General features: G+C 52.8%; 2 long non-coding RNA genes across 2 annotated transcripts in view; one reads left to right on the top strand and one right to left on the bottom strand.

The window, feature by feature from the left end:
• Positions 1-12,744: 12,744 nt before the first annotated feature.
• Positions 12,745-25,801, top strand: part of LOC121142006 — an 88,260-nt gene continuing 75,203 nt past the window's right edge. Inside the window, exon 1 of the long non-coding RNA XR_005879014.1 lies at positions 12,745-13,346. This is a non-coding gene — a long non-coding RNA (uncharacterized LOC121142006). The remainder of the gene's footprint in view (positions 13,347-25,801) is intronic.
• Positions 14,354-15,925, bottom strand: LOC121142007. Its single transcript, XR_005879016.1, has 2 exons — positions 15,547-15,925; positions 14,354-14,923 (listed from the first exon to the last, which is right to left on the bottom strand). It is a non-coding gene; the product is annotated as an uncharacterized LOC121142007 (long non-coding RNA).

Genomic DNA, 25,801 nt, shown 5'->3' with positions numbered 1-25,801 from the left:
GGACTCGGAATCTGCGCTCTGCAACATGGCTGGGCTGTGGGTTGTGGGTTTTGAGCAGGGCTTGGGGCCTCCTGAGATGGAGTCAGTGCTCAGTCCCACCCCCACTGGAGTGCAAAGCTGGGGGTGGAGATGGGGAGGTGGAGAGCATGCTGGTGGAGGCTGAAGGCCAGCAAAAGCACCCTTCAAGTGTTGATTTAGAGGATGGGGAAGGTCAGGAAGTGGGCAGGAGAACTGTATTTTCCTTAGAGAAATAATTCATGGGGCCTCGGGCACAGAGGACCCTCACTGTTGGGGGAGGAGGAATCCCATCTTTCACGCCACATGCACAAGGAACTGTTCACAGTCTCCTCAGGGGCACAGGCGGCCCTGGGGGCCAAGGTCACCCTTCATCATGTCCTGCTGACTGCCACAGTCCCCCACCAGCTTTGCCCCAGTCTCTCTCTCTCTCTCTCTCTCTCTCTCTCTCTCTCTCTCTCTCTCTCTCTCTCTCTCTCTCTCTCTCTCTCTCTCTCTACACACACACACACACACACACCACCCCCACCATGGCCCTCACAGGCCCAGGCTACATCCCACTCTTCTAGCCAGAGGAGGAGGCAGGGGCCTCCATTTGCTGGTGCCTGCTTCCTCCATGCCCAGGAGGCTCCCTGGGTAGGGCAGCCTGGGTGCCCTGGAGTGCAGTAGTCACTCCAGTATACGGCCAAGTCACCTAGGGTAAGGCAGCTTAGGTGGGCAAGTGACCAGGGACATGGAGACAGGGTCACTTGCCCCCTTGTTGCCAGACCCCTTTGCCATGTCTACTTGGTGCACATAAGCCCACTAATTCTAGAGAAGTTACATAAGGACCGAGCCTTAAGGAGGGCCCTTCTCTACTCTGGTAACCTCACAGACTCAGTCCCAAAGGGTATGCTTATGATAGGGTGACAGAATGCTGGGAATAGCTGCTACAGCAGGCCTGTGTGCAAGTGTACATGCACACATACAGGCACACCTCATGAACCACAGAGAGTAAGATCTTTAATTCCAGGCAATCTGGTAGAGCTTGAGGAGATGGCCTGCCACAGTCAATCAAGGCGTCCTGAAGCTTCTGTATCCCCCTCTACTTTCCGGGTGCTTTGTTGGCCCCCCCTGGGCCTGTAAGGCTCGTCTTCAGGAGTGCTTTCTTGTCCGTCTAATCAGAACTGGCAGGAAAACCCAGCCTTGCTTACCATACCATGGATGTGGCCCGAGGAGAAAGAAGTCCGCAGGTTGTGGTCTGGGATGGAATGCTCTAGAACTCAGGGAAAGGACACTGTCTGAAGCTTCCTACAACCCCAGGCATATACTATTCTCTGAGAGGATCACACTGGGTGTCCCCTTTCCAGCCCCCAGGCTCCCCTCCCCATCTGAAGCATCAGGGAGGACCAACCAGTGCCTTAGCAAGTTCATCTGTGTCCCTGGCTAAGGGTTTCAGGGACTGGCTTCCTTGTAACTCTGTGTCCCTTTCTCTTTTTTTTTTTTTCTTTTTCTTTTTATTAATATTTTTTTTCCATTTTAAATTTAGATAAGAAACAAGGTTGCTTCACAAGTCAGTACAAGGTCCCTCTCCCTTTCCCTCCCCTCCTCCCGTGCCCTCCCCCCATCCCCCCCGTTATCCCCCCCCAGGGAGGGTGAGGCCCTCCATGGGGGTGTCCATAGTCTGTCATTTCATATAGGGCAGGGCCTAGACCCTTCCCCAAGAGTTCAGGGTGAGAGTGCACCTCACATTGTTCTATGGGAGTCCAGAGACCGTGTGTCCCTTTCTCTTAACCCTCAAAGAAAGTACACACACCCCACTCTTGTGATTTCAAATTACATCAGCTGACTGTGAGGGCTGCAGAGAGGGGCTGCAGAGAAAGCAAGAACCCCAGAAAGTGGGCTGCCTACCACTGGCTAAGTGCAGAGGATGTGTGCAGGAGGTCAGAGTTATCACTTCTGGTGAGAGGGCTGTCCCCTCATTTTGTTACCCTGGGCAGGAGAGAGCTGGCCTTGGGACATTAACGTCTGCCTTTTATTTTAAATTGCATCGGTTGGGCTGGCAAAATGGCTCAGCAGTTAAGGGCACACACTGCTCTTGTAGAGGACCTGGGTTTGGTTCCCAGCACCCATATCAGGATGCTCGCTCACAACAGCAGTCAGCCCCAGTTCCAGGGGGATCCAGCGCCTCTGAGCTATGCAGGGGTTCACTAGTGTGCACCACACAGATGCACACACAGACGCAACATTAAAACTCTCTAAAAGAAACTCAAGCTACATTTGCTTGTTTATTATGTGTGAAGAGGTGTGGAGCTCAGAGAACAAGTTTCAAGAGTCCATTCTCCACTTCCAGGGGATCCAACTGAGCTCATCAGGCTTGGTGGTGGGCGGCTCTACCTGCTGAACATTCTCCCCGTTGTTTCTGACTTTTAAACAGCTTTATAGACGTGTGCTTTTGCCCTGTACAGATTGCACATCAGGGTGTGGTTCAGTGGCTGTGAGTGTGTTGCTGGAGTTGTATACATTTTCACAAGCTCTCACCCTTAGCCATGTCCCCCCTTCCCCCCTCAGCCACTAGCACCCCTATCTTACCTTCCCCTGTCCCTGTGGATGTGGTAATTCTAGGAACATCGCATGAGTGATAACAGAGGATCTGTCTTCCCTATGGCTGGTTCCTATCTTCAAACAGTACCTTCAAAGTCCATCCATACTGTGGCAGAGGGCAGGATTTTCTTCATTTTCAGGACTGGGTGATATTCTGTGGTATGGGTGGACTACATTTTGTTCATGACTCAGTGGACTCACAAATTGTTTCAACCATCTGGCCCTTGTGACTGATGCTGCTGTTCAAATTTGTGTGTGGACATGTGTTTTTGTTCCTTAGGGGACTGTGCATTCTTGGCCGCAGTGGACTGATGTGCCATGGCTAAGGATGCTGGCTGTCCTGTGAACAGGGTCCCTTCCCCAACACCCACCCTCATCTCCAGGCTTGTGCTCACTGTCCCAGATGCTGCTTCAATCATGGGCCTCCTCAGGCATCACTCTCAGCTCAAGCCTCAAGGGATAGCAGGATTTCTGTACAAGGTTGCAGAGGCAGCTGATAGACACACAGGTCCTTGCCCTACACTCCAACCAGCTGTAACGTATTATTCTCCTGGGCCTGAGGAGATGGCTCAGTGGGGCTAAAGTACTTGCTGTGCAAGCATGAGGACCTACGTTAGCTCCCTGAAACTCTTGTAAGAATTTAGGTGTGGTAAAATATGCTTGTATTCCTAGTACTGAGTGGGATACCTGGGGTTCTGCTGGTCTGACCAGCTAAATTAATAGGAGAGCCCCAGGTCCCAGTAAAAGACCCCCCAAAAAGTTAGCCACCTCCTTCCACACACATGTACAGATGAAGAATTTTTCTGTACTGTGCTCCTGTTCATCCGGTTTTCAGTCCCTTGGCATAGCCTGTGTTGCCTTTCTTTGGTGGGGGGGGTTACAGTTTCTCCTCTAGCATTTTCTGCCCCTGCTTCTCCCCCAAGCATAGAGTTTCCAGGGACAAAGGGAGGAGGCCTCCCAGGGACTTTACTTGACTCCCACCAGCTCAGTCTTGTAGCAATGAGGCCATTAAGGGACCTACAGACCCCATTTCACCCAGGCCTTGGAGGAGCACTGCCTCCAGTCCTGCCCATGAAGAACCTGCTTACTGTCTGCATTGGTCAACCGCTGTCTGAGCTCACCCCCCATCACCAATCCCCCAAACGGCTCATTATTCCTTTGTAAATAAGGTTTTTCTGTTTGCTGCCACATCTGGCTTTGATTGGCTTCAGCCTCTGAGGGTGCTGGAGTTCTGCTGGTATGGCTGATGAAGGAAGCTGCCCTGGTCCTGTACTCTTCCCCACTCCAGACCAGCCCCTGCCCTGTGCTCACACAGGCAACCTCCTACTTCATCAGGTGGCTCTGCATGGTGGACTACCTGCTGAAGTAGGGACCGGTCCTGAAGGTTCACCTGAGCTAAATTGTACCCTCTCCTCACCCTGCCATGCCTTCAGAAGTGTCCCCATCCTTAGAACTAAGCCACCACCCCACCTTCCCTTTCAGAGAGGAATAAGATGTTGAAATGTTCATATCTTATACACACAAGTCATGGTGTGAGGCGAGGTGGGAGGTGGGGTCTCTGCCTGCCTGTACTGGAGTTGTGTGTGCGCGCTCATTACTGTAGCATGCTCTTCTGTAAGACCCAGGGTTCTGGGACAGAGGCTGCCTCTGTGAAGCTTGAGGCTGGGAAGGTGGTGAGTGTGCTGAATCCAGCTGTAATATCCACTCTGAGCCACAGTTTCCCAGCTGGATGGGTCCCTGCAGCACACAGAGCCACACAGGTGCCAGGAACTCGCCAGCTCTCTTGAGGCCAGGCCTGGTTCAGGGCCTCTGATAGGCAGAATGGTTCCTCTTTTCTCTGACTGTATTTAAGGTAGCAGTCTTCCTGCTCATGGGAGAGCCCCTGGCCCTGGTCTCCTGACATCTTTGAGCCCACCCTTTCCTTCCCTGCCTTGGAGGAAGTGTCCCCAGGGCCCTGAGAAGCAGAGGGTCTGCTCTTAGCCTTTGTGGGTGCTAGCAGCAGTCGCGAAAGGAGCAGTGCAGTGTGTCCAACACCAACGGGACAACTTGCTCTGTGTGGGGGGGGGGTAAAGTTTGGACACAAGAACAGAAACTGCTGTGTGATAGGGGAGTTCTTGTGTCTACTTCTCTCTGCTCGTACTTCTCTCCTGGGGTATATGTGCTTGGATGCTATCCACCTTCCCATCCCTCTGCTAACCGCTAGACCTCTGACTAGCCTTTCAGAACTGCTCTTAACTAGTTCAGTTCTTCAAACATTGTCTACCACTTGGTACAGTGGTTCTCCACCTTCCTAATGCTGTGACCCTTTAATAAAGTTCCTCATGTTGTGGTTACCCCCACCATAAAATTATTTTCGTTGCTACTTCGTAACTGTAATTTTGCTACTGAACTGTGCCTCAGTTCCTAAGATCATCAGACATTTGTGTTTTCTGATGGTTATGTCCCACTGGTTAAGAACTGCTGACTTAGTAGGTCAATCCTGCGAAGACGGGGACACATCATTGGGTACCCAGGACAGACCAGACCTCCAGGAGTTTGCTCATTGAACCTAGGAGGTACTGGACAGTGGAAATTTGAAAGATCACTAGGAGGGGCCTGACTTCTGTCCCCAGAACTCAAAAAATGTCCTGGGGGTGGGACACTTTGAGGTATTGTTTGGGGATAGTGTGGCAAATTCTGACTCCATAACTCTCACTTTCCTGCTATAGCCCAGAGCCACAAAGAGGCTGGCCCCTAGGAGTGAGAGTATGAGCTTGGCCCTTGGCAGTTTTTGGGGAACCCCCCTCTTTCCCTCTCTACCTTCACTTTATGAAGTGTTTGGAATTCCATGGGCCAAACAGCTGGACGCTCCCTACTCCAGTTCTCTCAGGGACCTCAGTGGCAGCTAGGACCTTAAATAATTCTTATAAAAACCATGTCAGCCCCAAACTGTGTGACACCTGATTTGTAGCACTCATAAAACCCCAAGCTTGCTGCCAGAGAGGGGGAGGGCTGAAACCAGTGCATAGAGGCCTCATTTCCCCCCAGTGTGTGTGTAAGTGTGTTCACAAGTGACTGAGGGATGCCCTGGGGGGAGGGTCACCTCAAACAGTGAGACCCTTCAGCTCACTACCTCTGTCAGGGACAGCTGGTCCTACTCAGTCCCCATGAGTCCTAAAGGCTTACCTTGCCCAGCCCGGGGTGGCTCACTGCTTCATGAGGCACAACAAGGCCAGAGGAGACCAGGATGGCTACAAAGATCAAAGGAGCCAACCAGAGTGACAATCTGCCTAGGAAGAGGCTCAATGATGCAGGCGGAAGCTTCTGCCTGATGGATGGGCAGCCTTGGGAAGTGGACAAGGGGCTGCTGGCCCAGCAGTTGCTTTGGATAAGCTCCAAGAGAGAATAAGGGGCTGGCTTGCAGGATACCGGGGATTGGGCCTCTAGTTCACAGCTCCAAGGGGGTAAGTGAGTGTCCTGTTCAAGTAAGTGAAGAACCCTCAGACCCGGGCTATCCGGGTCTTTGTCTGTGAAAGTTCCCAGTAGGCCCTAAGAACATCAGGTATAGAGATGTCCAGGTAACTCTGGGGACAATCTTTCCTCACAGACCATCCTCCCTGGACCCAAAGGGAACATCCTCCCCCACAAGGGAACAAGAGCCCTTAGTGTCCACCCCAGGTGGCAGCCAGGCTGGTCCCAGGCCGGTCAGGTCATCGGGTCTGGATAATAAGCCTTGTGCAGGCTGCAGGCAGGATGAGAGGCTCCTGGGTAGGGGGTGCCCTTAAAGCCCCAGATCAAAGGGCCTGGAAACAGCTCATTAGGAACGCTGGCCGGCCAGGCGGCAGGCATAGACGGGGTCTGCTCTTCCTGTGCTTTGCCTTTGCTGGATGAGAAAGCCCAACCCCTCCCCCACCTCCCCACTGGACCATTCCCTAGGACCACAGGTTACCTCCTGGGGCTTTGAGCAGTTCAGGATGGCCCCTTGGCTCCCATCTTGCCACCCCTCAGCTGTCATCTCTCAGTTTCTGAGGATACATCGGCCTGAAGACCCTTATGTAAGTTTGTGGAACATCCTAGGTACCCACAAGAGTGGGAATGACACCCCTCCTCTACTCCCCATCCCTGACCTTGCTTCTGGTGTCTAGCAGACAGCAGCCACAAACTGAGCATGTAATACAACTATGAACCCCACACTTAGGAAGTTCAAGGCCAGCCTGGGCTACATAGTGAAACTGCCACCTCAAAAAACTAAACAAAACAAAAAAGACAACAGGCAAAATCTAGGCAGAGAGCCCTCGTTGCTTCAGGGAACATTTAAGCTGTTAGGTGCCAAGAGTAGACAAGGGGACTTCTGGAAGGGAAACATGGCCTTCAAGAGTCCAGTTCCCACTCTAAGCTGCTGGTATTGTGACTGTAAGGTCCTTCTTTGTATAAAATATGTCATGAAGGTCAGATGTGGTGAGTAAACCCAGCAACCTGGGAGATGGGTGCAAGGCTCAAAAGTTCAAGACCAGCCTCACCTTAATAGTGATTTCAAAACCAATTTAGAAGACATGAGATCCTGTCTTAAAACAAAACAATATACAACAGCAATTACAAAAGAGCGTGTTATAGACTGGGTGTGTAGATTACTTGCCTGGCATATAACAGACCCTGGGTTCAATCCCCAGTATTGTTGAAACCAAAATAAAACAAAACACGTGGTGTTATAATGCTAGCCACATGGGGTCCTGGCTGACAGAAGACCGATAATAGGATGGACTACTCCCAGGAGTCCCATTCCCCATATTCTCTGTCCCCATGGATCCAGGTGTTAGGCAAAGCCTCAATGCCTCCCCGCCTAGCCTGGTCCCTGTCCCTTCCTCCCAATGGCCACGGTGTGGCAGAATGTGGCCAGGCATGGGCATCTCATAGACAAACTGCTCCTCAGAGCTGGCACTGCTCCTGCTGGCATAGAAAGGGAGCCTCCCTTTGTGCGGGCCCAGACCCCAACCACGAGGTGGCGTGGCCAGCCTGCCCAGTCACCAAGACCAACTGACATGCCAGTTGGAGTGATTCTATTTCCAGGATAGCCACAACTTTGGAAGAGCTGTAAAGCCCAATCTTTAAGGCCTATTCAGACCCCTGGGACATCCTGCTCCTTGAAAGAGGGTCCCAAGTCCTAAGGTATTCTGCAATACTATGCCCAGCCCCCAAAGCAATCTCTCACTGGGCTGGAGGTAACTGGAAGGGCTCTGTGTTAAAGCAATATCATTGTTCTGAAGCTGGCAGGGACCCTGTAGAGGTCTTAGGGTCCTGCTGCGTCTCTTGTCTGGTTTGGGGACTTCATCCTGAAGTTCTCCACACTGCTGTCACTTGACTCTCTTAGAAGGTGTCCACTTCCCCAGTTTCCAGAGGTTGGGACACAGGTACCCTGACTGCAGAAATCTGACTTTCCCTATGCCCCCAAGTCAGCTGAGTAGCCTTAAGTGAGTGGTTTATGCATGTCTCGGGAAGGAGCAACTGGCTTGGGTCTGGGGACCCGGGGGACATTGGGGCTCATGCTAAGGTGCAGTTGTGAATGAATGTACTGCTGGAAACTATGACCAACCAAAGAATGGGCCCACTTGTCCCGAAGACCAGAACCAGACAACCCACTGGGCACTCTTAGATTTGAGGAGCCATTCAGATATAGGGGTACCCTGTTGTGTGAGCATTCTGAATTTGTCTCTGTGTCCTTGGGTTGAGGCAGCCTAAAGTCTGGAAATGGCCTCCTAAAAATAAATCCCAGGCTCGAGGTTCAGCCAGCCCTCTGGGGTTAGGAGCAGCTGTTCCCCCCATTTTGGCTTGTCTTCACCTCCCAGAACAGCCCTGCCTGCTGGACCCTGGGCCTCACCCGAGCTAAATCCTCCTTGGCCCCTCAGCTGGTACATAACGGGAAAAGTATGTGTTCCGAGCCCCCTTTGGGGTTTGAGGAGGACATGGCCACTTGTGCTGGGATAAAAGGAGCCAACAGCTGCCTAAGGAGGGTGATGAAGGATGCCAGGAATGTCCTTTATCCGAAAATATCGGATGGCCTTCGAGATGGCGGGAAGCCCGCCCCAGCCGTCCTCTGCTGAAATAGAAATACCTCTTGGAGTGTTCACAGTTGCTCCTGTCCATCAATATGCCCCCAGTTAGAGTAGTGCTTCTTGTTTCCAGACCTTGGGAGGTTTCAGGGACGATTTCTTGGGACCCCAGGCCATAAAACCTGCAGGGGTCCCAGAAAGGGACTGAGAGAGGTCACCTAGCTCTCCCGGTCTGTTGTTTCATTCATAACCTGGCTGGGAAACAGGACAAGGTTGCTTATATGTTCCTGCTTCCTCTCAAGTTCCTCCTCCTACCCTCCCATATCCTTTCCTTCCCTACCCACCGACTGCGGTGACAACTGTGGGGACTGAAGACTGGGAAGACCCCAGGGTGAAGAGAAGCATTGTAGATAGGAGTGCCAGATAAAACACCCTTTTGTGGAGTTGCGGAGATATAGTGGAAAAGGTCAGGGCGTTCCCATTTGGGAAACGATCTGAAAGCTAAGTGGCCAGAGGCTCCAAAAAGGGACAGGGTGACCAGGTGGGGACATGGGGCTTAAGAGCTGGCGCCAGTCTGGCGGACTTAGTCTGGCATACTGAGCCACATGCTTGCCTATGGAGCTCATGGAATATTCTCGGTGGGTTTGAAAGGGCTGGGGCCAGGGTATGAGAGTCCTAATAGGGTACAGGGCACCTGATGTTGGCACTGGGCCCCCAGCACCATTCGGTCACCTCTGAGATATGACTCCTTTTTGGGCCTCTGTATCATTGTCCTGGCAACACTGGGAGGGACAGGCAAACAGTAACCTCAGGCCTCCGATGTCTTCTTGGTGGGGTGGACAACAAGAGAGATATGACCAAGTTTGGGAGAAGTGTGTAATGGTTTTGTGCAAGTCCTGCTTGGCCATCTGTGCCCTGCCTTTTCCTGCCTAACCCACCCAAGTTAGTAAGTCAGTGAGGGGCTTGGATGAGTGTAGCCTTGTATAGAGGTCAGGGCTCCCAAGGTTTGGGGTCACATACAGAGCTATGTGGTATCTCTCTACCCCATGTTTTTGGGTTTTGTTGTTTGTTTCAGTTTTGAAACAGACTTTGAACTTGTAATATAGCTGATGATGGCCTTGAACATCACATTCTCTTGCCTGCACCTCTCCAGTTCTGAGATTGCAGGAATGTGCCACCATGTCCAGTTTATGCAACGCAGGGGATCAGACCTAAGGTTTCACATGTACTAGGCAATCACTCTACTTACAGAACTGTGTCCCCAGCCCACTGAATTCTGGAGGGCTTGGGACCACTAATTCAAAGGACAGCACCCCCATCCCGAAACCCCTAGAGATCTCTGTGTCTTCCTTCCTTCTGTTAGACATAGGGTTCCAGTTGTTGGGGTGGCTGAGTCTCCATCAAGAGTGCTCAGCAGGGTCTCTAGGGGAGCTGGTCCTGAGCCTTGGGCCACCTGAAGGGGGCAGTAGAGGCGCAGGCAAGCCCAGCCGCGCTCACTGCTTGGGGGGCCTCCTGCCCCCAAGCCAGGCCAGTTGGTTCCACATGGCGCCTTCCTCCACCCCCGCCCATGGAATGCTGCTGCAGAGCTGCAGGTCTGGCGCAAACACACCCAGGCCCCGCCAGGGCAGCCCACCCCCATCCCATACCTTCCCGGCAGGGAGGTCTCAGGCTCTGTGCTCTCCTACCCTGTTTTCTGATATTTTTTCTGGGTGGGGAATGACCTAGATGATGAGCTGGATCTGCTCACAGGAGATAGGGGGCTGGGGCAAGAGCCAGGAGTTTTAGGTTCTTTGTCTTTGGAGGCTTATGCCAAGGGATGAGCCAGTTCTTGATCTCCAGTGTCTACATCCAAGCCTTGGTCAGTTTAAGGGCTGTATGCACCCAGGGCCATGTGGTGGATAGGGGCAGCGGGAGCATGGTGTCCCCAAGTCTTTACCAGTGGTGGCGCTGCTGACCAGGAGGCAACAGGACATTGGCATGAGAGGTCATACACCCTGCTCGCCTAGCTGCCCTTAGCAGATTAGCTGTTCCCAACCTGAGCCTTCCAGGACCCCAAATTAGTCTCTGAGGCTGCTGGTCAAGAGGCCATGGCGTCATTGCGAAACTTGAGCTTCCTGAGGCAGAAGGGTCCTGCCCAAAGAAGGAGAGACTGTGTACACAGAAGGCCAATAGCCTCTAGAAGGCTCAAGTGTCCCCATTGTGGATGTGCCCCCAAGGCGGCCTTCTTGTTGTTGCCTACCCCCACTCCCACTCCCAACCCTGCAGCCTGTGCCTCACAGCCTCAGACCCTGCCTCCCTGACTGCTTTCTGTGTTACAGGGATCGGGTTCCCCTCCTGGCCGTGTCTTATCTCTGGAAAAGCGATTACAGGGTTTCTACATTAAATTTTCAGCGTGAAGCTTTTTTGTATGAAGTTTGAAGTGTGCGTGTGTGTGGAGGGGGTTTTCAAGTGACACCTGGAGAGGAAGGACACAAAAGAAGAATGTTGGCACACAAAACTTTGGACTGGGGGTGGCTGTCCTGCAACCCTGCCTCACTCAGCCCTTAGTGTCCCCTGCCCTGAGCTATTATTATAAGTTAACCCTCTCGTGGCCTCCATTCTGCCCCAAACTCGTATCTGCTATATCCTACAGGTGGGTATCAGAGCCTGCAGAATCATGGGCGCTGGACCCCTCAATCATGCACCCCTCCGCTGGCCTTTTGCTTGGTGTGTGTAGTCTCCAGTCAGCCTGGCTCACCTTTGCTTAAAGCTGGGCATGCCTGCTTCGGGACTTCTCCAGTCCCGAGTTAACCCGTCTGCAAAGATTGGTGATGGCTGGGGCCTGCTGTTTTCCTCTCTTGGTAATTGAAGGGGCCACTTGGGAAATCTACTCTCAAGCTTGTCTGTTGGGTCATTTTGATTTGGGGATTTCCAAACATTGGGGCCATGAAAGGTCACCCCGCTGACCCCAGCCTGCCTCATTATGTCACAGCCAGATTGCTGTGGTACCTGATGGAATCCAGAAGGCCCAAGCGGGTGGTGGGAGGGCAGGCAGGCAGGAGGCTGAGATGTGGGGGCAGGGTACTCTTTGGGCTGTGCACCAGGTTCAGCTCACCCTAGTTCTAAGCAGAGCTGCCTTCCAGTCTCCCTGTTGTCAGAACCCTCAGCCTTGGCACCTCAAGTGTGGGCTGTGTGGGTCCTGCCAACTTTGCCGCAGACATCAGGCACCTGCCACTTGTCCTGATTTTTTTAGGCCCTTAGATGGGCCTTGCCTCTTGTCCAGTCTTTCACGTCTGTCCTTACCTCCCTCCCCATTGCTATTGGATGAGTAGCTAACTAGCTGCCATTGTCCTAGTCCGCAGGCCCCTAGTCCCCCTGCAAGCACCTTAACACCTCCCTAGTCCCTTAAGGCCCCTGTGAACCCCTTTGACAACCCCTGGGACTGCAGGAATTTGCCTACCCAGTCACCCGGTCCCTTGCTCAGTTTGTTGTTTTCAGCATCATTTTGATGAGCAGATGGAAGGTCCCTTTCTGCTCCGTATTATAATTTCCCTGAGGGATTACTGAAATCAAGTCCAAGCTTCCACCACCAGCATCCCCCCTTCCTCCAGAGAGGTGAAGCCTTGGGGAAAAGACATCTGTAAATTAGCAGAACCATAATTACCTCTGGCCTCTCTCCTCTCACAGTGATTCCCTTCCCTGAGTCTCAGAAAGACATGCATGCCCAACCTGACTATCTCCTGACCCATGACTCCCAGTCAGTGTCCATCCATACTTCTGAGCCCTAGAGGATGATATCTATGACTAGAGAAGGCAGCTAAGAGCACAAGCATGGCTTTCCCATCTGCCTGTTACCTGCCAGATCTCAGTGTTTCGGCTATCCCCTAACACCTTTTCCTGCCAGACTGGGGTGAGTGGGATTGCCTAGTCCCACCCTTGTTCTCCTGGAAGGAGTTAGTTGGCTCTGAAACCCGGTTTGCTTCCATGAGTGAGATCCTAGAGAGTTGCAGTGGCTGAAGTATAATGTAGGGGATTCATCCTGTCAATTCCTAAGAGATGTGCTCCTCAAGGGCTTGGAAACTGAAGTGGGAAAGTAGCTAAGTGACCAGGGTGGAGGATTGGAGGGGAGGGGAGATGTTTAACCTCCTCCCCCAGTGACAATCAGTGCCCGGCTGAGCATCCAGGCCTTGCCCGTCCCCGGGTGCCCTGGAAATGGGAGACGGCTCGGCAGTGTCTGAGGCCAGGCACTGAGATTGAGCTCCTTCCTGTCCCTTGGAGCCTGGCTTGGCCCATGGGACTTAGCTGGTCAGCACTGTCCACAAAGCTCACATGTAGCAGTCAGAGGTTGACCAGTGAGGCACAGCACTCCTTAAGAGGCAGAGTTGGCCAAGGCCAACAACTACGCAGGCCACTATGTGCCAGACCCAGCCATGTTTGTCCTTGCTTCCTCCTCATCTTTGCAGTATCCCGCCTCCCCCTCTGCGCTTTGAGATCCCTTCATCTTCTCTTCTGCTTCTCCCTGGCATTCTTACCCACACAACCCTCCTGAAGGCCAGTGGAGGGCAAAATGACTGGAGCACCGTCTATCCAGGAGCAGCTTGTTTCCTCTCTCTTCCAGCAAGGGCAGGCAAGCCCATGAAGAAGGGCACCCTAGACATGTTCAACACCCTGGTGGTGGCTCCCGCCCGGGAGGTGGGATCTGGAGCCTGGCGAAGCACCTCTTGGGATGGGAGTCTTGTTCAAGTAAGACCTTGGTAGTCCTGGTGTGGTGGTTGGGTTGATCCTAGACCCCCGAGTCCACCTCCCTTGCTGCCAAAGAATGTCCATGATCAGCTGTAAGCCCAAAGTCCAGTGCTATTGCTGATCTTAAGGGTACAGTGGGACTCTGTGGCCATACTATAACAAGAGCAGTGGTGTTAGTTGTCTGACAAGGTGAAGCGATGCCCATCTGTTCCCAGTGATCAGCATAAGGGTGGTGGATGGTTCTCCCTCTGCTCATGGTGAGCCTGGCTTCAGGGAACCCACATACTAGCCCTTCCCAGCTCCAAGGCAAGACCTTTTCCAGCTCTCTTTAGCTCCTGTGTCCCCGGATGAAGCCCTTTCTTAAGCTTTTCTGATGGCAAAGCTCCCTGTTGCCCTTCCCCTGAGTCTATCCCCTCAAGGAAGTCTCCAAGCCATTATATACTGGCCCAGAGTCTCCTGTGCCATCATCTTCCTTCTGACCCTCCTGCTATCATGTGAGGAGGGGAAATGAAAAATTCCAGGAAGAAGAGGGACTGTTGGATTGATAGGACCAGGCCTAGCCCAGCAGGTGAGAGTACTTGGGGAAGGTGGAGGGGCTTAACAGGAGCCAAGTGAACACTTCAGAGAAGGATTTTGGAAAGAGTAAAAGTAGAAACACATTAAGGGAAAGAAGTAGGCTGCCGAATATGGCTGGGACCCATGGGGTAGTTTTAGGGGAGGGTGATATTCTGATAGAATGAAGGACAGAAGAAAAGATCAGCAAGATAGAAAGAATTCCCAAATTTGTCTAGAGGAAAAAGTATTCTGTTCCTGCCAGAGCTACCATCAGGATGGGCACCTTTTTTGTTTGTTTGTTTGTTTGTGTCTCATTTTGTTTTGTTTTTTATGACCATGTGTTCTTCGGGGCTAGAGGTAGCGGGGACCCTAAGCTGGCCTGGGACCTGGAATGCTGAGCAGTCAGTAGCCAGAGTGCCCTGTATCAGACACCAAGACACAAGGTTAGCAAGTTGAGGAAGAAAAGATATTTCTGTGTCTTGGGGGGTGGTAGAAGGTAATCCATGTGCTGGTGTGGGGTAAGGTGGGATAGGTGAACCTGAGCTGGGGATCCTGGACCCACTTTCCTCTCTTGCAAGTCCCACCCAAGAGACTTGGGGAGATGAGACGGAAAGGGGTCCCAAGGTAGTAGACAATGGGAGGGCTGTCTCCAGAAGTGGCTGAGCTCTAGGGATTGGGTCTGCCCATGGCTGGTTGAGACCAGGAAGAGTCCTGTTTGGATGAAGGAGGCCTCATCTCAAGAGACTTGGTCAAGATGAGGCATGAAGAGGATCTAGGAACCTAGGCAGTCCCTCTTCCCTGCCATGTTCCCAAAGGTTCCTTGCATACAAGGTAGTCCTAGCGCTCCCTGGGGTGATGAGGCCCCATCTTGTCCCCACTGGTTGACCCCGTATCCCATAGCTCTCTGTTCTCTGGACATTAGCTCTGGTACTGAATGAGGTGCCACCCCACCCATCTCTGCTGGATTGGGTTGGAGAGTGTCTGAAGAAAGCATACACACAAGAGGTTGGTTATCTCAAGACCTAAAGGGGGAAGGGGAAGAAGAATAAAGGAAGGGAACAAAGATCAGATTCCTGACTTCGATCCCCTTGAGCCTTCCAGTCTCTGGACTAATTATTTGCTTAGGTCAAAGCTTCCAGCCTGCTGGGCTCCAGGGGCCAGGGGATTAGGGTGAGGGGCACAAGGCTCTTTCCGGGTGAGATCTGCTTATCCCAAGGCCAATTGGCCTTCAGAGCAGAACAGTGGGGGCGACTAACTTGTCCCGGGTACAGGCAGACTTATCTGCTCAGATGGGCACCCTTCTGAGACTAGGGGCTGGGAGCAGCCTCTCTGTTCTGTATCTCCAAGGCAAGCTAGGAGGAAGGGAAGTAATGGAATTGGATGGGGCTGGGGATGCATTCTGATATGGGGGAAACCCCTAGAGCCAGGACAAGACCCTCCAGGCCTTGATACGTTGGGGACTGGTGAGGAGGGTATCCCCTCTGCAGGAGAGGCTGCTAGTACCTGCAACTAACAGATCTGGATACTGGTAACTGCCTCCTGTGTGGTCCTCACAGGGAGGCAATTGTCTCCCACAAGATGTTTGGCCTAGATTGGCTCCCTAGGTGATCCCTCAAGTCCTCAGAGACCCCCATTGGGCACTTACCTAGCCCTCGAGTGCTGGGGCCAGACCCCAAGAGTCATTGAGGGCTCATTGTCTTCAGCTCCAGAGATCCATCCTGAACATCTTGATATTGACCTGTCTTGAGCTGATCAGCCAAGATGTGATGGTGGCCGTGCTGGGCTGTGGATTGTAGTGGTCTTCGGCTTTGGTGCTGAGAGTGAGAGATGAGGGCTAGCTCTGAGAGATGTCCTTCTGCTCGCCCTTCATGTTCTTCTAGCCATGGCATGACTTCATGCTGATCTCTATCCCTGCCCCATCCTTGACCACCTCTCTAAGACCAGGGGACCCACAATGGCTGCTCCCCCACAGTGGCCGGTTGGGAAAAGGCCCACAGTTCAGGGCACACAACGGGGCGGCCTGGGATTGGTCACTGCCTAAATGTCCCCGGACGGATGCCCGAGTGCCCTTGGGCAGCCTTCCCCTCGGACAGTCTGTCCAGGCTGGGGAAACCCTAAGCCAAAGGGATTAAGAAGAAGGGACACAATTGACTCTCCCTTGGCTGTGCTAATTTGTGCTTCATTTAGTGTATATTCACCCAGTGTGTCAAAACATGAAGGTGATGATGCCATCGGTCCGCCAATGTCTCCTTGCTCAGGTCAGCCTCCCACAGATGCCCAGCTCCGCCCTGCCCCACCCTGCCCTACCCATTGTACCCATGCTTGCCTTCCCTCTAGCAACCCCTTGCAGATTCCTGTGGCTTCACAGGATGGGACAGAGAGCCTGGTCCTAGCCCCTGTGTACATGGAGGTATACAGGAACTCTCAATGTGGATGTCCCAAGATAGCCTCAAAGAATAGCAGGCTTGAGTCAAGACCCAAGGGTTCTGTTTAACCATCTACCCCAGATTCCCAACACTGATAGATGTCCCCTTTTCTACCCACTGTTTGATCAAAGTGGAAGCTTCGATCTGGCAACTGGTCTGAGAGCCAAGCTCACCCTTCCTACATGTAAAGCAAGTTGCTCTTTTGTAGACTGAGATTGTCCTTGGATGTTGGTGGGGTATCTTGGGGATATACCTTGAGCCAGAGAACAAATGGAAGAACTTGGGTCTTGGGTTCCATGTTGTGCCACCCCTTTGCTGGCCCCTTTAATATCATTCCAGCTCCATCATTGGTTATAGGGTCCCTGGGAGGCACCCTTCTGCTTTTAGACAGGGGTTCAGCAGAGGGCAGGGGGTCTTTCTTAGGTGTTCCTGTGGGGGAAATGCTCTAAACCCTTCCTATCTATCAGTAACAGGGTGACAGTAGTGGCCTTGTTCTTAAACATCCCAGGTCACCTTTGGGAAGGACAGAGGAACCTTAAGTGACAGGAAGTAACAGAGCCTTACTTCCTGTACCACTTCAGTCCCAAATTCCTTTTGTCTTGCTCAGCCCCTGACCAGTAAAGTCCTTCAGTCTATTTCTTCTGGGGCCGAGCCCTCTATGGATTTCTTTCTGGGTTCAGTGCTCCATCATGGTAGCAGGCCCCAGTGTGCTGGCTGAAGTGTGGGGGTGGGGCAGCCTTCTCTCTTCTCTCCCCAGACTCAGACTGGACCACTTAAGAATAATGAGGTCCAGGTGGCCCCACGTGAGCCTCGATCCTTGCTGGCTGCGGGGCCAAGCCTCCACCCCTCCACCTCCCGCCAGGAGCAACTAATGACAACCAGAGTTGGGAAGGTGTGACTCCTCAGCTGTCAGGGTTGTGCAGGAACCCTGGCCGGCAGGTGGGACCCAGGGCAGGCCTGGGTCAGGTTGCAGGGCCTATTCTGTGTTCATCTCCAGGACATAGCTGTAGGTTCTGCTGGGCCTAGGCCTCTTCTACCATGCCTCTCCTGGCTCTAGTTCATCTCATGCTTTCTGCCTGGAGGTAAGATGATGCCCAGTTCCTTGACCACGCAGGACCACCTCTGCATCTCCTCTCAACTTAGGAGAGCAAACAAGCTGAGAGCCTTGGCATTGCAGCCAGGGAAGGAAGATGAACTACCCAGACACTGCCCAGCATTGGGCACATGACTTCTACCACTAAGCTATGTACTTGCATGGTCTAGTCTGTTATATACCATGCCACAATAAAAAAAAAAAAGGCCTACAGTGCAATATGAAGGAGTGGGTTCACAGAGACCAAGAATCCTGTTCTCTGTGCCTGTATGTAGAGTGGTGTCTCTCGGTGTCATCTCTAAGGAGAATTAGGACCTCCAGGTGTCCTGGTGATCCCTCACCTCCTTCCAGGAGATATGATCTCTCTCCTCTCACCTGTGGTCCCTCTGTGTCCTAGCTTCCAGTTTCCTGGGTGAAGGGAGCTACCCTGCCCTAGATAGGCCAGCAGTGGACATCTTGGCAAGATATGGAAACATGTGGTGTATAAAAGCTACCTGCCCCTTGAGCACATGGGACCAGCGTCTTCAGTATGTTTGGCCCTATTAAAGATCCTCTCTTGGGTGGAGGGACACCAGGCAGGGCAGGGACAATGCAGAGCTTCATTTAGATTTCAAAACCACAGGAAAAGGGTCCATGGGGAGAGAGGGTGGTTTAGTGAATAGTCTGATGGCCTAGTGGTCCCAGCTCAAGAATCCCTTTTGGCTACATTGCTTGGGGTTGGGGGTTCCATTGTGGCATGCAGAGAAAACTTTCTCCTTTCTGTCATGAAATGAAGTGGAGAAAAAGAAAAGCAAAGATGGACGCCTTTGGCGGGATGTCAGGGCCTCAGGCAGGAAGGGCTGGGTGGGGGTTCGATCTGGCTGCAGTGAGGGGGGGCAAAGGGCAGGCAGCAGGCGTGGGGGGCAGCTAGGGATCAAGGCTGGGCCGGTGATGGGAAGAACAAAGGCTGAGACCGCTAGAATACTTGCCGATAATGACATGTGGGGCCGGCGGGCGGGAGGGCAGTCCGGCCCCCACAGCCCACCAGGCTGTGAGCATTTCTACACCTAGTGATAAGACACTGGTTACACAGTTACAGGCTGACTGGGAGCGACCCCAGAGACGCCAGCCCGCCCAAGAGAGTCCAGGAGAGGTTGAGGTCCAGGGTCTAGCTGTGCCTGCCACTCCCTCCTCCCGTTATCTTCAGTAAACCTTTCTTGTCTCTCTAGGCGGTCACCACGCGGCCCCTTGACCACTTCCCAGAGAGCTCAGAATGTGTCCTCCCCAAGGTCCTCCTGGACACATGGGCAAAGGGGGTTGACAATCAATCAACTCCACAAATCCTCATGCCCACCTGGCTAGGGTTGCCCACCAGGCCTTTCTTGCCTCAGGGCTATGGCCTGGCAGCCAGCTGGTACCCAGGTCCAGGAAGGCATTATTCTCATGATAAGCCCTTCCTGAAGAACATGCAGGGTACTTGTATGGCGATTGGGCTGCTCAGAGACTCCCGGGTGTGGACTGGCCCTGTCCTAATGATGTATTGAGCAAAGCCTTGTCTAAAGAACTGGTACCCACGCTTAGAGTCAGGTAACTCCAGCACAGGCAGATGGACATTTTTGGCAGAGCCTGTAGCCAGCAGAACACAAGTGTCCCCAGCTGGGACTCCCATCTGCCTCTCCCTAGGGCACTTGGAGGCCAGAAATCCAGGCAGAGTGGAATGGGGCCGCCGGCAAAAGGCCTCTGGGTAGCTTTCCTTTACAGCTTTCCCATGACAGCCTGGTAATCGGGGCTCTTCTCCCTGGCACCCCTACACCTCACAGCTGCCCAGGCACAGCAGCTGCTGCTTCATCCACCCTGTACTAGACGAAGCCCCGCCTGGAGATGCCGTCCATGGCAGTGGAGTCTCTTCCTCATGGCTGGGATTTGGGGTGGCTGGGGCGAGGAGGAATTTGAGGAGGAAATAGCAGCAGCCTGAGAATTTTGAAAATGTGTCCAATTGCTGGGGCTCTTGGGAAGAAGCAGACAGGAGGATTAGGAGTGGGGGACAGCGTTGTCTTTGGGTGGGCTATGACTGGTGGGAAACTGAGTGTCCAGCAGGAGAAGGGGCCTCTCCATGAAGGCCAGCAGCTGTCCTCATCCCTCAGACTGTCTCCTCTCCTCCCAGCAACTCATCAGAGACCTTCGACTTCCCTGTTGACCCAGATTCCAGTCCCACAGTTTGCCACACCTTGCAGGTGAACTGAGACAAAGCTTCTTGCTAGGCTTCTCATCCTCGTTTGCAAAATGGGGCCCAGGGGCAAGTCCTCAGAAGCCAGTAGTTGTCCAGGGATCCTCTCTGTCACTTTTAGCACCAGCTCCATCTTCTCTGCCACTTACTTTTGTGGGGCCTGAGTCTCTCTGAGTTTGACTTTTGCAAGGGAATGGTTTGGGAACAAAAGTAGGTGACATTGAGGGCTTTCCTCTGAGGCCTTGTGGGTCTGGTCCCCTGGAGCCCTGGGGAACAGCATCTGTCCTTGCCTCTTGGAGATGGCTGACAGGTCCAGTCTGGCCCCTCTGGGCTAAGCCCTCCACGGTGGATTACAGTGGTTATCCACACCAAGGAACATGGGCTCCAAGAAGCCTAGCAGCTGCTATAAGGAACTGGGGGGCAACAAGGACTAGGGGCACCTCTCCCATCCCCCACTGCCTGCAGTGGACATCTCTGCCTCTCAGTACTTCCTCCCACACCTACCCCTCCTCAAGGCCAGGCCAGGCCCAGGGCTTTGCTGACGTTAGTTGGGTAAATGGAGTCATCTCCTGGCAGCCTGATCCCCTGCTTGGGTATGATGGGATTAAAGAGCCCCCTCCCCCATCCATCCTTCCCTGGTCCAGGGCAATTAGCAACAGTGTGGAGGCGGAAAATCACAAATCATGCTGCCAGGGCCAGACAGGCTGATCATACACAGAGGCTCCAAGTGCCCCAGGATGAAGGACTCTGTAAGTGTCCCTGGGGAGAGGGGCCTGTCTCGGTTGGGACCAAATGGGCAGATGCTGAGCTGGCTTTTGGCCAGGAGGGCAGCAGAGCTGACAGAGACCGGCAGAGGGGGCATGACTGGCCCCTGACCCTTGGCCTGGCCTCTGCTCAGTTAAATTTGCAGAGGGGACACTGTATGTAAAGAGAGGCCCAGGTGATAAGGATTCCAGGTCATTGACGTCTGTTCTATGACCCTCATTGGACTCAGGTCCCTGCCCACCCCACAGCCCCCTGCCCCCTCCAACTGTTGTCTCCCTCTTCTGGAACATTCTCAGGTCTATGGAACATGTTTGTGGTTTCCAATCACGTAGGTGTGCTTAGCACCTTTTTTTCCTGAGGCCAGAGGAGAATCAGTGTTTTTCCCTTGGACTTTGGGGTGCCCTGGGACTTCCACACACCCTCCTCCCCATACTACCTGCTCCTGAGTTTGGGTCCTGCAACTCCACGAGGCCTCCCAGCTGGTGGGCTCTACAGGCCCCACACCAGTCTATCTTTTTTTTTTTTTTTTTTTTTTTTGTGCCTAGGCATAAGGTAAAGGCCCTGAGACGTGAGTGAGAACCTCCAAGGGTCCTATTTTGTTGATGGATTGTGCTAGATGTTCCTGTAAAGGGCTTCAGCATGGGCAGTCTGAGACCCAGGCCCCACAGAAGTAGGAAAGAAGAGCTGTGTAGGCTGTGCTGCTCAGCGCAATTCCTCCAGCTATTATTTGTGGGGTACAGAGGAGTGTCCTTGCATGCTTCTTTGCCCCAAATCTGACCTTCCCGAGGGTTTCCCTCCCACTGTGTCCCCATCTCATCCTGCAGCAAGCAGGGGTAATTGTGGGAGATGCAGGCCACATGCCTTGAACCCATTTACACTTAATTCAGTACAAGGAGCTTCCTGGGCCTTTGAAGTCGCCAGGACCTGTGGCCTTTACTGCTTTGTGGGCTGTGAGGCAGGAAGCTGGGGGCTCGGGGGCAAAGAAGCAGCCCCTCAATTTTTCAGCAGTCCACTCCTGTCTAAGTACAGGCTATCAGAGCTCTGGGACACACCCCCTACTCCTGGAACAGGGTCAGGCCTGCGGCTCCCTGAGCTCTGCTCACGGGGTAGTTGAGAAGAGAACTACTGAGAGGCACAGGTGAGGTCCCTCTGTACCTCACAGTACTCAGCACTGCTGACATTCAGGATCCTCACAATGAGCAGCTTCCAGGAATGCCCAGGGTACCCTAAGACCAGAGGAGGGCAAAGCAGAGGCAGGAACAATTGAAAAAGCAGCTATGGAGATTGGGTCAGAGCTTAGATACAGGGACAGGCTCTGGGGTGCCTTTCTGACTCCTCACCCACTCACCAAAATCTCTCCCCAGCCCTAGTCAGTGGGTGGGGATTAGGCACTGGGTCACTGATGTCTAGGCCATAGAGAATCATCTAAGGAGGGAATCATGAAACAGGGTCATTATCACCTAGAGCCTGGTCTCTGCCTGGGGGAGCTATGGGCCAGAGGACTTGGGATCCTTCTGTGAACTGAGCATTGGGTACCATGTGTGCTTCCCAGAGTGGGGAGCTCAGAGGAGGGCCGCGGCAAGTCTGGGTGGCCAAAAGCCCAGCAGGAGCAGAGGCGCTAAGGCGACCTGTGGCATGGCGCGTGTGCTGGCAGGCCAATGCTGTGAACTCCACACTAGGGGTGCTGGGTCCTGCTGGTCAAGACAAGCTGTCCCTGCATGCATGTGACCCCAGGGCCATGGGGGTGTGGGCATCCTGCTGGGGATACAGTAAGGCTGGGAATGGAGCCCAGAGCGAGGATCCTGTGCCCTGGCCACCGAGGCTGGTGTATCCCCAGGAGGTATCTCATAGCCCCTTCCCCCAACCGGGGTCTTCACAGGGCCTGGGAGTCGAGACAGCTGTTTGTCTCCCCACATTCCAGGCATAGGGTCAAGCGTTTGGGGGAGGCCATTTTTCTTAGAAATGTCATTTGAAAATAAACACTTTGCCTGCACTGCTGTGATTTCCTCTGATCCTGTGGAGAGGGGCGGGTGGGGACCCGCCGAACTGCAATTGCCCAGGTGGCTGGAGGCTCTTCCGGGCCAGCATGGCCTCTGACCTTCCTGAGCAGGCCACACCACACCCTCTGGGCTAGTGTCTTCCTCAGCCAGATGGCTCCGGCAGCTGGGCATCCCCCTCCTGCCCATTTGTCACCAGAAGAAAGGCCTGCTTTGCCTGGGCAGGGGGTCCAGAAGGTGGACTTTTGCTCATAAGTCATTTGTAGCTACAACTCCAGGTCCAGAGGGTCTTACTTCCAAAAGAAGGGCTGTGTAGAGTTTCTGGGGGTGATAAAGGAGCTCACACCCACTCCCTGCTTAGTCCTGGATACAGCATTTCTTCCCTTCATACCCAGGACTCTGAGACCTGCAGACACCCTGCCTCCTCTTAAATGTGCAGGGTTTTACAGCCTCCATCTTAACCCTGTAGCCTGAACTCTGAGGCTTTCTAGATTTAGCAAGACCTTGACTATGGGTCTTCCCAGCCCTCTAAGTCACTTTTAGGGCACTGTGATTCTGTCTCCTCTTGAGCAAAAGCCAGCCCATCGTTCCCATCCTATTGTGAGACTGATCCACGATGGTCACAGTCATTTCATAGCATAGCTGTTTTTTCCCTTTACCCAGTATTTAGTCCCCAGAATGTCCCAGAGGTACTTGTGGAATCTTATGAGCTAGCACTTGGCATTTAGGGTTGGGGACTTTGATGGTAGCTGTTGGAAATATCTGGAAGCTGGGCTAGGATTTCCTCCACCTCTCTGTATGTCCCTTCTCTTCACCAGCTTCAGTGTCTCTGAGGGAAATCAGTGTCCCCTTTCTGGGGACTTCCTTGACTGCCAGCACTGTGTGGCAAAGGGACACTTCCTCCAGTGCTGGGTTCAATAGGACAGGAATGGAGGAAACTCATTTCCCTTGTCCCCTGATTCTCAAAGGGCCCCCAGAAGTAAAAATGGGACAGTGCTTCCTGAGACTGACAAGGGAGGTCTGGAATTGGGCCCCTGGGGTTAGAACTTGAGGATCTGACTGAAAGAGGGCACCTTGAGACCCTGGTCTCCCAGGAAGGATTCATGTGCTAGGGAAAGCAGGTCTCCTTTCCACAGAGGCTGGTTGCTGAACTGCTGCCTCACTGTGAGGGTAGCAGGTCTGGCATGGGCTCCCTGGGCTCAGAAGTTCCTGGTTACCTCCCCCAGAGAGGCTGTGGAGTGTGGCAAAGACGGCAAAGTAGAGCCACACTCACAACGCTGAGGGGCTCTCTTGTCCTGCCCAAGTTTGCACCATGACCCCACTGCCTGTCCAGGGGGTCGGGCCTTTGTCCTGTTTGAGTTGTGCGGTCAGTGTCCTAGGACTTTGCCCCTTTCAGTCCTGCTTACACTGCCTGACTAGGGAGGGACCGTGTGGGCTGGGTTTCTGCTGGCCCTAGCAGTGGGACCATTTTACGTTCTAGAAAATTCCTCGTCTGTTTCCCTGCGTTTTGTAGCAGGTCCTCAGGAACTATCTTTTGGTTGCCCCATGACGTTTAGGAACCTCTGGTTACCTGCACGTGTGTGATACCAGGGGGTGGTTGGGCCTATAGAAAGTGGTGGAAAAGGGCCCAAGGTACACAGCAAAGCTGGTATGCCAGAATTGTGTTATCAGAGGCCTACCCAACAGTGTCCAGTATGCCAGCTTGCCTCATTTCCATGTTCTGGTGGTGAGGGGAATCCAATAGCCAGAGCACCCTCTTCCTTGCCCAGAAGGCTGCCACACCCTAAGGTCTCATCCTCAGAGCTTCCTGGTGTCCCTGGCTAGTACTGTCCCCATGGCACCCCAGGTAGCCTTCTGGAAGTCTTTCATGGGTGGAGATGCCCAGTCTGGAACAGAAGTCTTAAAGCCAAGAGGCACAGAGAAGCCAGGCCACACCAAGTGCCCTTCCCTGAATGGACAACAGTTGTTAAACAGGTCATGCTGTGCTATGGGAGCTGCCTGATCTTGCCTAGACACTCAGTTTCAAAATTTAAAAATAGGACTAGGATGAAACTCAGTTGATAGAATGCTTGCTTAGCATTGCACCAAGTCCTGGATTCAATCCTCAATACCATGTAAACAAGATGTGGAGGTGCATGCCTGTAATGTCAGCACTTGGGAGATGGAGGCAGGAGGAGCAGGAGTTCAAGGAAATCTTCAGCTACCCAGTGAATTCTAAAGCTATACTGGGCTACATGATACATCTCAAAATAAATAAGAACACATCTGTGTTAGTGGAGTGGGGAAGGTGAAGGCTTGGGGAAATAAAGAAAAATAAAACTAGGAAACATGGTTCATACTCCATGAACTGGTAATTGTTAGGGTTCATCAGCTGGAGGTGAAGGCTGGTGTGAAGCATGTGACCTTTCTGACATAGTCTCTCTTTTCTGGAACTCTCCTCAGAGTTTACAGATACCCTGTTTACCCCTTCCCTATTTCCTGCAGGTTTTCTGAATGGAATGGAGACACTGCCCTTAAAGAACAATGTGTCTCCTACCATTGTCTGCCTCCTTCCCTGGCTTCAGGGGAGGCTAAGAGTCCTTACATGCATCCCCATCCCCATGGAACACTAGTCTTGACTGTACCCACTGAGGACCATTGGCATCTGGGCCCTGCAGGCTCTGCTGTCATTTTGAAAGTACGGCCCAGGTAGAAGAAGGATGAGTTGTCTTCTCTGGAGGTAGAGACATCAAACTGAGTCATAAGAAGAATCTACTCATTAGCAATACTAGCTGATTGTTCAAGGAAACCCATTTCTGAGATATTCACTGACATAGCCAGATTAGGGGTTGGAAACTGTCATAGGTTTCTTTTTTTTGTTTGTTTGTTTTAGATTTATTTATTTATTATGTATACAGTGTTCTGTCTGCATGTACGCCTGCAGGCCAGAAGGGGGCATTATTACAGATGGTTGTGAGCCACCATGTGGTTGCTGGGAATTGAACTCAGTACCTCTGGAAGAGCAGTCAGCACTCTTAACCTCTGAGCCATCTCTCCAGCCCCTGTCATAGGTTTCAAGCAGGACCCAGGCAGATGTGAATAGGCACTCTTCTTAAGACACCAGGGAGACACTGGCCATGCAAGGGAGGGACTCAAATATGGATAAGGCATGAGTTTATGGACTCACAGGCCTGTATGAGGAGGTTACACAGATTCCTAGTTTTACAGGGAGACTTGAAGCCGACTCCCCCAAGTGATAGACCCATGGATCTTACTCAAGAGATTGGTGGCCAAGGCCCTCTTGCCAGTCTATTCTTAGGGTCCACATAGGCTCCCACCAGAAGCCTTGCTGGCACGAGTTGGGCTGGGCCAAGGGAGTATTCCCAGCTGGATAAGAAATCTTGGAGGACTCTTTTGGAGGACTACCCTTCCAT

This window comes from Mesocricetus auratus, unplaced genomic scaffold, assembly GCF_017639785.1.
Source record: "Mesocricetus auratus isolate SY011 unplaced genomic scaffold, BCM_Maur_2.0 Super-Scaffold_4256, whole genome shotgun sequence".
In the NCBI taxonomy this organism is placed as follows: domain Eukaryota; kingdom Metazoa; phylum Chordata; class Mammalia; order Rodentia; family Cricetidae; genus Mesocricetus; species Mesocricetus auratus.
This window is presented reverse-complemented; position numbering and strand designations above follow the sequence as displayed.